Source organism: Acinonyx jubatus, chromosome D4, assembly GCF_027475565.1.
Source record: "Acinonyx jubatus isolate Ajub_Pintada_27869175 chromosome D4, VMU_Ajub_asm_v1.0, whole genome shotgun sequence".
Lineage (NCBI taxonomy): Eukaryota > Metazoa > Chordata > Mammalia > Carnivora > Felidae > Acinonyx > Acinonyx jubatus.
Window position 1 is genome coordinate 74737842 of NC_069391.1, and position 9353 is coordinate 74747194.

Genomic DNA, 9353 nt, shown 5'->3' on the forward strand with positions numbered 1-9353 from the left:
GCATCCTTTTAATAAAATTACTGAAAATAAAATCTACTTTATTTCACATTATTAGGAACAAACATTATAAAAATGTCACAAAATGTCTTGCCTTTTACAATTTAATGAAAATATTTTAGCTCTATATTATAGATATTTTCAAATAGAAAGAAGGTAATGATGAATATGGTGAACACCAACGTTACCACCACCCCCCTTCAAAAGTTAACATTTTCCATCTTAATTGACCTTCCTTTGTTTTTTTTTTTTTTTTTTTTTAAGGATTTTAGACCAAGTCTCAGACAGATGTCATGGTTTTTAATCTTATTTATTTATTTATTTATTTTTATTTAATTTTAAAAATAAATTTCCTTTTATTTATTTATTGTTTTAAGTGTTTATCTGTTTATTTTGAGAGAGAGAGTGTGGGCAGGGGAGAGGCAGAGTGAGAGAGAATCCCAAGCAGGCTCTGCACTACCAGCTCGAACCCACAGACTGTGAGATCATGAGCTGAGCTGAAACCACGGGTCCGACACTCAACCGACTCAGCCACCCGGGTGCCCCAAGACCTCATGTTTTTTAGTCACGTATGCTTAATATGCATCTCTAACCAATAAGGACTTAAAAAAAAAGCCTAATCACTATGCTGCTATCATATCTTACAAAACTAATAATTCCCTAATATCATCTAATACACGTTTTCTCAACCTTGGCTATTGAATTTTGGGTTAAATAATTCTCAGTTTTGAGGTTCTGTTCTGTTGGATGTGTAGGGCTATTTCTGGTGTCTACCACTAGATGTTTTTGGCACTCCCCTCTTGTGGCAACCACAGTGTCTCCAGACTGGAGAGGAAAAGTCATCCCTGGTTGATGAACCACTGACCTAATTCCAGTTGAAGTTTCCATAGTTTCTTAATGGTGCACTTTGTAAGTTGGTTTATTGGACTCAGGATCCAAAGAACAGTAACCATTCTCTTTGTCACCTATTCTCTAAGAGAGAGAAGGCAGATGGGAGATAGGTCCAGGAAAAGAAGGCTGCAAGAGCCGAGAGTAGCAATGGGAATGTTAAGATCTTGAAGATAGAAGAGAAACTATCCCTGGTGTAATTGTGAGGGTGATTAGTCAGGGAACAACATTCTGGTGGTGAAGTGGGTTGACATCTACCAAGACAACTTGTGCCAAGTGCTCAGCAGTAGAGGACTTGTCCAGTGGCTGTGGTCATGACTGTGGGTGTTTGGGCAGGAGAATCAGGCCTGTGCTCTGGAAGATTGGCAACACCTGGCAGCAACGGGGGCCCTTACTCCAGACAACAAACTGTTCTTAGATCCTAACTTGTAGTACGTCCCGCTTCTCTCTCGTAGTCACCAGAAGCAGACTGAGGAAATCAGGAAATATTCACATTTTTAAAATATGAAATCTTTTGTCAAATTGGTTTCCATACAACACCCAGTGCTTATCCCAACAGGTGCCCTCCTCAATGCCCATCACCCACCCTCCCCACGCTCCCACCCCCCATCAACCTTCAGTTTATTCTCAGTATTTAAGAGTCCCTTATGGTTTGCCTCCTTCCCTCTCTGTAACTTTTTTCCCCCCTTTCCCTCCCCCCCTGGTTTTCTGTTAAGTTTCTCAGGATGCACATATGAGTAAAAACATATGGTATCTGTGTTTCTCTGACTGACTTATTTCACTCAGCATAATACCCTCCAGTTCCATCCACGTTGCTGCAAATGGCAGGATTTCATTCTTTCTCATTGCCAAGTAGTATTCCATTGTATATATAAACCACATCTTCTTTACCCACTCATCAGTTGATGAACATTTAGGCCTTTCCATAATTTGGCTATTGTTGAAAGTGCTGCTATAAACATTGGGATACAAGTGCCCCTATGCATCAGCACTCCTGTATCCCTTGGGTCAATTCCTAGCAGTGCTATTGTTGGGTCATAGGGTAGATCTATTTTTAATTTTTTGAGGAACCTCCACACTGTTTTCCAGAGTGGCTGCACCAGTTTGCATTCCCAGCAACAGTGCAAGAGGGTTCCCGTTTCTCCACATCGTCGCCAGCATCTATAGTCTCCTGACTTGTTCATTTTAGCCACTCTGACTCGTGTGAGGTGGTATCTCAGTGTGGTTTTGATTTGTATTTCCCTGATGAGGAGCAATGTTGAGCATCTTTTCATGTGCCTGTTGGACATCATGTGCCTGATGTCTTCTTTGGGGAAGTGTCTATTCATGTTTCCTGCCCATTTCTTCACTGGATTATTTGTTTTTCGGGTGTGGAGTTTGGTGAGTTCTTTATAGATTTTGGATACTAGCCCTTTGTCTGATATGTCATTTGCAAATATCTTTTCCCATTCCATTGGTTACCTTTTAGTTTTGTTGATTGTTTCCTTTGCAGTGCAGAAGCTTTTTATCTTCATGAGGTCCCAATAGTTCATTTTTGCTTTTAATTTCCTTGCCTTTGGAGATGTGTCAAGTAAGAAATTGCTGCGGCTGAGGTCAGAGAGGTTTTTTCCTGCTTTCTCCTCTAGGGTTTTGGTGGTTTCCTGTCTCACATTCAGGTCCTTTATCCAGGAAATATTCACATTTGGGAGAGAATCTCAAATTCAAAGCTGAGCCCAAGTGCAGGATCATCAAACATTTAAAGAAAACAAGTGATGTGGAAGATATGTGATGACTTGAAAAACAAAACTCATACCCACGGAAATAAAAATTAGAAGGAAACTTTGGAAGGTGCATTATTAAAATGCATAGAAAGAATTGGTAATAAATCCAAATATATCAATAATCACAAAAACTGCTCTTGGATAGAATTAACAGTAACATAAAAAAAATAGTTATATGCTGTTGGTTAAGTTCATGCCTAATACAAAATAACATGTGTAGGTTGAAAATAAAGGGAAATAAACTAGACAATTTCAAGTACACTCTTATGTGGATCCTGAGAAACTTAACAGAAGACCATGGGGGAGGGGAAGGAAAAAAAAATAGAGGGAGGGAGGCAAACCATAAGAGACTTTTAAAAACTGAGAATAAACTGAGGGTTGATGGGGGGTGGGAGGGAGGGGAAAGTGGGTGATGGGCATTGAGGAGGGCACCTGTTGGGATGAGCACTGGGTGTTGTATGGAAACCAATTTGACAATAAATTTCATGTTAAAAAAAATAGACAAGTTCAAGTAAAAAAAATCAAATGTAATATTAATAGCAGTTAAAATAGAATCCAAGGGCCAAAAAAAACAACAAAACAAATATTTAATATTGATAACACACACAACTAACACTTGACACTCTTGAAAACTTTGTCACTAAAAGCAATGATTCACACTGTAGAGAGCATAAACTGATAAAGAATACTAGGATGAATAAATTCCAACCATGTGGGAGACTTTGGAAATTGACCAATTGAGTAAACAAATAATTAAGATTGGAGGGCTCTTAGAGGCAACTGGGTGGCTTAGTCAGTTAAGTGTCCGACTTTGGCTCAGGTCATGATCTCATAGTTCATGAGTTCGAGCCCTGCGTTGGGCTCTTTGCTGACAGTTTGGGCCTGGAGGCTGCTTCAGATTCCATGTCTCCCTCTCTCCCTGGCCTTCCCCCACTCAAGAACTGTCTCTCTCTCAAAAATAAGTAAACATTAAAAAAAATTTTTAAAAAAAAGATTGGAGGGCTTTTGGTAACATAGCTAGCAAACTATGTGTGTGTGTGTGTGTGTGTGTATTTATATATATATATGTTATATGTATTTTATATTAAATATGTAAATATTCATAAAATATTTTCTAATATAAATAATATTGGAAAATATTTTATATTTATGTATTTATAAAATATTTAAAAATTTTATATATAATATATAAATACATTTTATATGTATTTATTTATATGTGTATATTTCTATATTTATAAAATTTTGTACCCACAAAACTGAAAAAAGACATTTTTAAAAAACAAAATGGGGCATTTGCAAATATTTACCATCCATTAGACCTAAACAAAATTAAATACATCTCAATATATATTCTAAGAGGTCAAATCATTCAATCTTTATACCAGCTATGATATAAAAAACTTATAAATAAATATAAAAATCTGCAAGAAAAAATTTTTTCCTTGGAAATAATAACAATGTTCCTCTTTCTTTTTTGAAACAACAAATATTATTTCTTTCAAAAAATGACAAAAGTGGGTAAAATTTTGATATTTCGAATCAAGAAAAAAAGTTCTTGCATAAACAGCATTGGGAATAAGCGACAAAATTCACGGATTTGGAGAATATTAAAAACATTATGTGATTAATTTCTTATTTCAATTACTATATATTGATCACCTACATTAATATATAGTAAATTTGGGCACTTAGACAAATTGTTCATTTAATTTTCTAAAAATTACACAAAACTGACTTACTTATGAGAAGATCTGAATAGATAAACAGAATTGAAGAAGTTGAAAATATAGTCAAAGATCTACCTTTTAAAAATTTCATCAGACCCAGAAGTTTTTAAGGGTGGTATTTATGAAATTTTTGTGGAATAGACAATTCCCACATTATGTGAACTGCTTCAGAATATCTAAAAGCCGGAAAACGGTAACTCATGCTGTGAGGCTAATGTGACCCTTACACGAAAATTTAAGAAGGATTGTTCACGTAGAAAAGAAACCACAGGCAGAACTCGCTAGTAAACTTGACATGCAGAGCTCCTATATAAAAATCAAAAAATTAAATTATCCATGCATTAAAGAATAGTATATTACGGCCAGGTAGGGCTTACAGTAGAAACACAAAGAAGTCTCAATATTAGGTAAACTACTAAATTGATTTACTAGCAAATAGTTCAAAGAGGAAAAATCACACGTGATAGCAATAGATGATGAAAAATATTTGACAAAATTCAACACAAATTCGTATTAAATAATAGAAATAGAAGGAAGCTTTCCAAACTTTATAAAGTGTATCTCTCAGAAACCTGCAGCAGAAATCGTATACAATGATGAAGCACTGAAAGCATTCTCTTTACCTGTGGCAACAAATTGGAATGAAAGTTGCTACCACTTTTCGAGGTTTTGGCTAGTGTGGTAACACACAAAAATAAATCAGGTAAGTCAGGTAAATATTTGAAAGGAAGAGGAAAAAAGAACCCATATTATTGCATTTGCAGTCAACATGGTTATCTTCCTAGAAGATCCAGGATAGTAAAATGACACACAGGTAAAACTCTACCCCCCTAGACTAATTGGATAAAAGATTAATGTACAGAAAATAATAGATTTTCTATATATGACCATGTCCAGTTAGTCCATTCAGTTCCCAACAGACATAAAGAAATACATAAAATGGTTAAGAATAAACCTGAAAGTATTTGTGTAACACTATGAAAAAGCAAGCAACATAAAAAAAGAAAGTAACAACAACAACACTATAAAATATTGTTAGAAGATATAAAAGAAGACCTAAATAAATGATGACAAATACCATATTCTGGAATTGGAAAATCCGCTACTTTGAAAATATATTTATACATTTAACGTCTCTCAGTGAAATCCTACAAAGTGGAGGATAACAATCATTTGGTCTTATTTTAAATTTTTTTTTTCAACGTTTATTTATTTTTGTGACAGAGAGAGACAGAGCATGAACGGGGGAGAGGCAGAGAGAGAGGGAGACACAGAATCGGAAACAGGCTCCAGGCTCTGAGCCATCCGCCCAGAGCCCGACGCGGGGCTCGAACTCCCGGACCGCGAGATCGTGACCTGGCTGAAGTCGGACGCTCAACCGACTGCACCACCCAGGCGCCCCTCATTTGGTCTTATTTTAGAAGGTGGATTAAAGATGGTATTTGCCTACCTTTGTTCTTGGAAATTCTGTAAAAGCAACAACAACAACAACAACAACAACAACAACAACAACGATACAAGCCCTCAAGGCAGAGAAACAGAGACACAAACACTCTTCAGAGAAACTGGGAGGCACACAGTATAGAAGAAACCCTTAACAAATATAATGGAATGTAACCAGAAAGATGCCAAGAGGATCCCTAGGACTGGAGAGGTCAAATGAGATTGGCAAAGCAAGTTCTCCAAAGTAAATGCTACATGTGAGAAGCAGAGCCACCAATGCCAGGATGGGTACGTGGGTTTCCAGGTTCTGCATCAACAAGCGCAGATGCAGCTGAACCAAAGAATTACAAAGATAAGCCATATTTTCAGGTAGGCTTTCTGTCAGGTAGGCGATATAGAGGAGAGTCGTCTACCTTGTAAACAGCCCAAATGCTGCTGATCTCTGTTGTCTAATATAAAGAGAGAAGGTGAAAATAGCCAATATTAGAAAGAAAAGGGGAATATAACATATAGGCATTAAAAAGATAAAAGGCAACAGGGGATTTTAAGGTGGTGAAAATACTCCGTTTAATGTTAGAATGGTGGATACGTTTAGTTATATACTTGTCCAAACCCCCAAAATGTACAACACTAAGAGGGAACCCTAATGTAAACTATGGACAGTGGGGGATGGTGATGTATCAGTGTAGGTTTGTGGATTGTAATAAATATACCATGGGGGTGGATGTTGATAGAGGAGTAGGCGGTGTGTGTTGAGGAGAGGCAGGGATATGGGAAATCTTTGTGCTTTCCTTGCAGTTTTGCTGAGAACCTAAAACTGCTCTAAATACATACATACATACATACATGCCCTTGGGTGCTTGGGTGGCTCAGTCCATTCTTGATTTCGGCTCAGGTAATGATCTCATGGTTCGTGCTCATCACTGACAGTGTGGAGCTTGCCTGGGATTCTCTCCCTCTCTCTCTGCCCCTTCCCAGCGCACATGCACACGCGTGCGTGCACACTGCTCTCTCTCAAAAATAAATGATTAAAAATTTTAAAAGCCTATGTGTATATAAAGAATATTATGAGCAAATTCATGCCAGTAAATTTGAAAATTTAGATGAAATAGAAGAATTATCAGAGAAACAGAACTTACCCCAAACTGCTGTAAGAAATATGAAGCCTGCACAGCTCTGTATCTGTTGAAGAAATTGAATATGTAATTAAATACCTCTTCACAAACAAAGCCCCTCCCTATTAGGAGGAATTCTTTTTTTTAAAGGAAGAATTCTTTTTTTTTTTTTTTTAACGTTTATTTTTGAGAGAGACAGAGACAGAGCATGAGCACTGGAGGGGCAGAGAGAGGGAGACACAGAATCCAAAGCAGGCTCCAGGCTCTGAGCTGTCAGCACAGAGTTGAACACTGGGCTCGAACACACAAACCATGACATCATGACCTGAGCCGAAGTCAGATGCCTAACCAGCTGAGCCACCCAGGCACCCCTGAGGAGGAATTCTTAAAGAACAAGACGGAACATACTCAGTGGTGAATTCTACACCCCTCAAAAAAGGAAGAGATAACACAACATTTAACACAAATTCTCCCAGAGAAGAGAAAAAAAAAAAGAAAAGCTTTCCAAATTTTTTGATACTTATGCAATCTTGGTCCCAAAGTTTGCAAAGAATATTATAAAGGAAAGGAAAAAAGTTAATGTCTTTTATGAACACAGATACAAAAAAATCCTAAATAAGTTACTAGCAAATTGAATCTAGTGATACTTAAAAGGATATTATGATCAAATGTGGTTTACTTAAAGAGGGAGAGACTGGGTTAACATTCAAAATTCAATTAATAATTCACCAAATTAGAGAATAAAGGAGAAAAGTCATATGCCCACCTGGGCAGATGCAGAAAGAGCATTTGATATAAATTCATCACTTAATAATTAAAAATAGTCTTTAATAAATACATTCTTCATTTGATAAATCTAAAGAAAATGAAACAAAAAACCCAGATAAACCAAATATATTTGAAGTGAATTGTTATGAGATTTCCCTAGTAATGAAAGATTTTTCTGCTAACATTGTTTTTATTCAACATCGTATTGCAGACCTTTACAAGAACACAAGGAAAATAATATTAAAGGTGTGAAAAATGCAAGGGGAAAATAGAACTCTTATTATTTACAGATGATATGATTGTGTAGGTAGACATTTTTAAAAGACCTAAAGATTAACCGTTAGATGTAATAAGAGAAATGCAATATTACATTTTTATGTATTGTGACAAATTAAAAAAGAATAATTAAAATATATTATTTAAAATATCAATAAAAAGCTCAAATATCTAGCAATAAATCTAATGAAAGTTTTCTGAGATCTCTTCCCAAAAACGTATAAAACACTATCAAGAGATATTAAAGGGGCGCCTGGGTGGCTCTGTCAGCTGACCAACTGACTCTTGATCTCAGCTCAGGTCATGATCCCAGGGTCGTGGGATGGAGCCCCACATCGCGCTCCATGCTGAGCATGGAGTCTGCTTAAGATTCTCTGTCTCCCTCTGTCCCTCTCCCCCACTCGTGCTCTCTCTCTCTCTCTCAAATAATAAAGAGAAATATTAAAGAAGACTCCATAAATGAATGAGATAGATGAATAGATTTTTAATTTTTTTAACGTTTATTTATTATTGAGAGACAGAGAGAGACAGAGCATGAGTATGGGAAGGGCAGAGAGAGGGGGAGACACAGAATCTGAAGCAGGCTCCAGGCTCTGAGCCGTCAGCACAGAGCCTGACGCGGGGCTCGAACTCGCAAACTGCGAGACCATGACCTGAGCCGAAGTGGGGACACCCAACCGACTGAGCCACCCAGGTGCCCCTAGATGGATAGATTAAAAAAACAAAAAAACCTACAGACCCACTGCATTAGCAGAAATAGAAGTTATCAAAGAGCCAGTCCTCCCCAAAGCATTTGTTTGTACCACTGTCCCTTCTGCACCAAGAGCTCAAATTTGTGGTTATTGTTGCTTCAATTGGCACAGGAAGGAGAGAATCCCTTGTCTTCCCTCTTATATTACCAGTTCCTGGCATGAGTGCTTCCAGGTGACAAAGCCCGGGTCACGTGCGTGTACTCTAGCTGTAAGATAGGCTGGCGAAATAAATATCTAGCATTCTCATCTACTCTAGAGGAAAAGATCTTTATCCACCAAGACTCATCAGATGGGCAATTCCTCAAGCCTAGAAAAGCGTTTAGATGCCGAGTACTAAAAACAATGACATTCATCCACTAAAAAGACCCCTATTCCCACCAGTAATTATTCCTCAATTATTCTGGAGGTACTGGAAAGCACAAGGAGAAAAAAGAAAGAATATATATACATAAAAGCAAATAGGAGGAGATTATACTCTGACTCTATACTGCTGGTGCAATTATTTTCTTAGACAATCCCTGATAAATAACTAAAATATTTTCACAAACGAGTAGAATTCGGCTAGTTGGCTGGCACAAAATTAAACAGGTATATCTTCATGTAGATGGTTTGCCAGATGACATA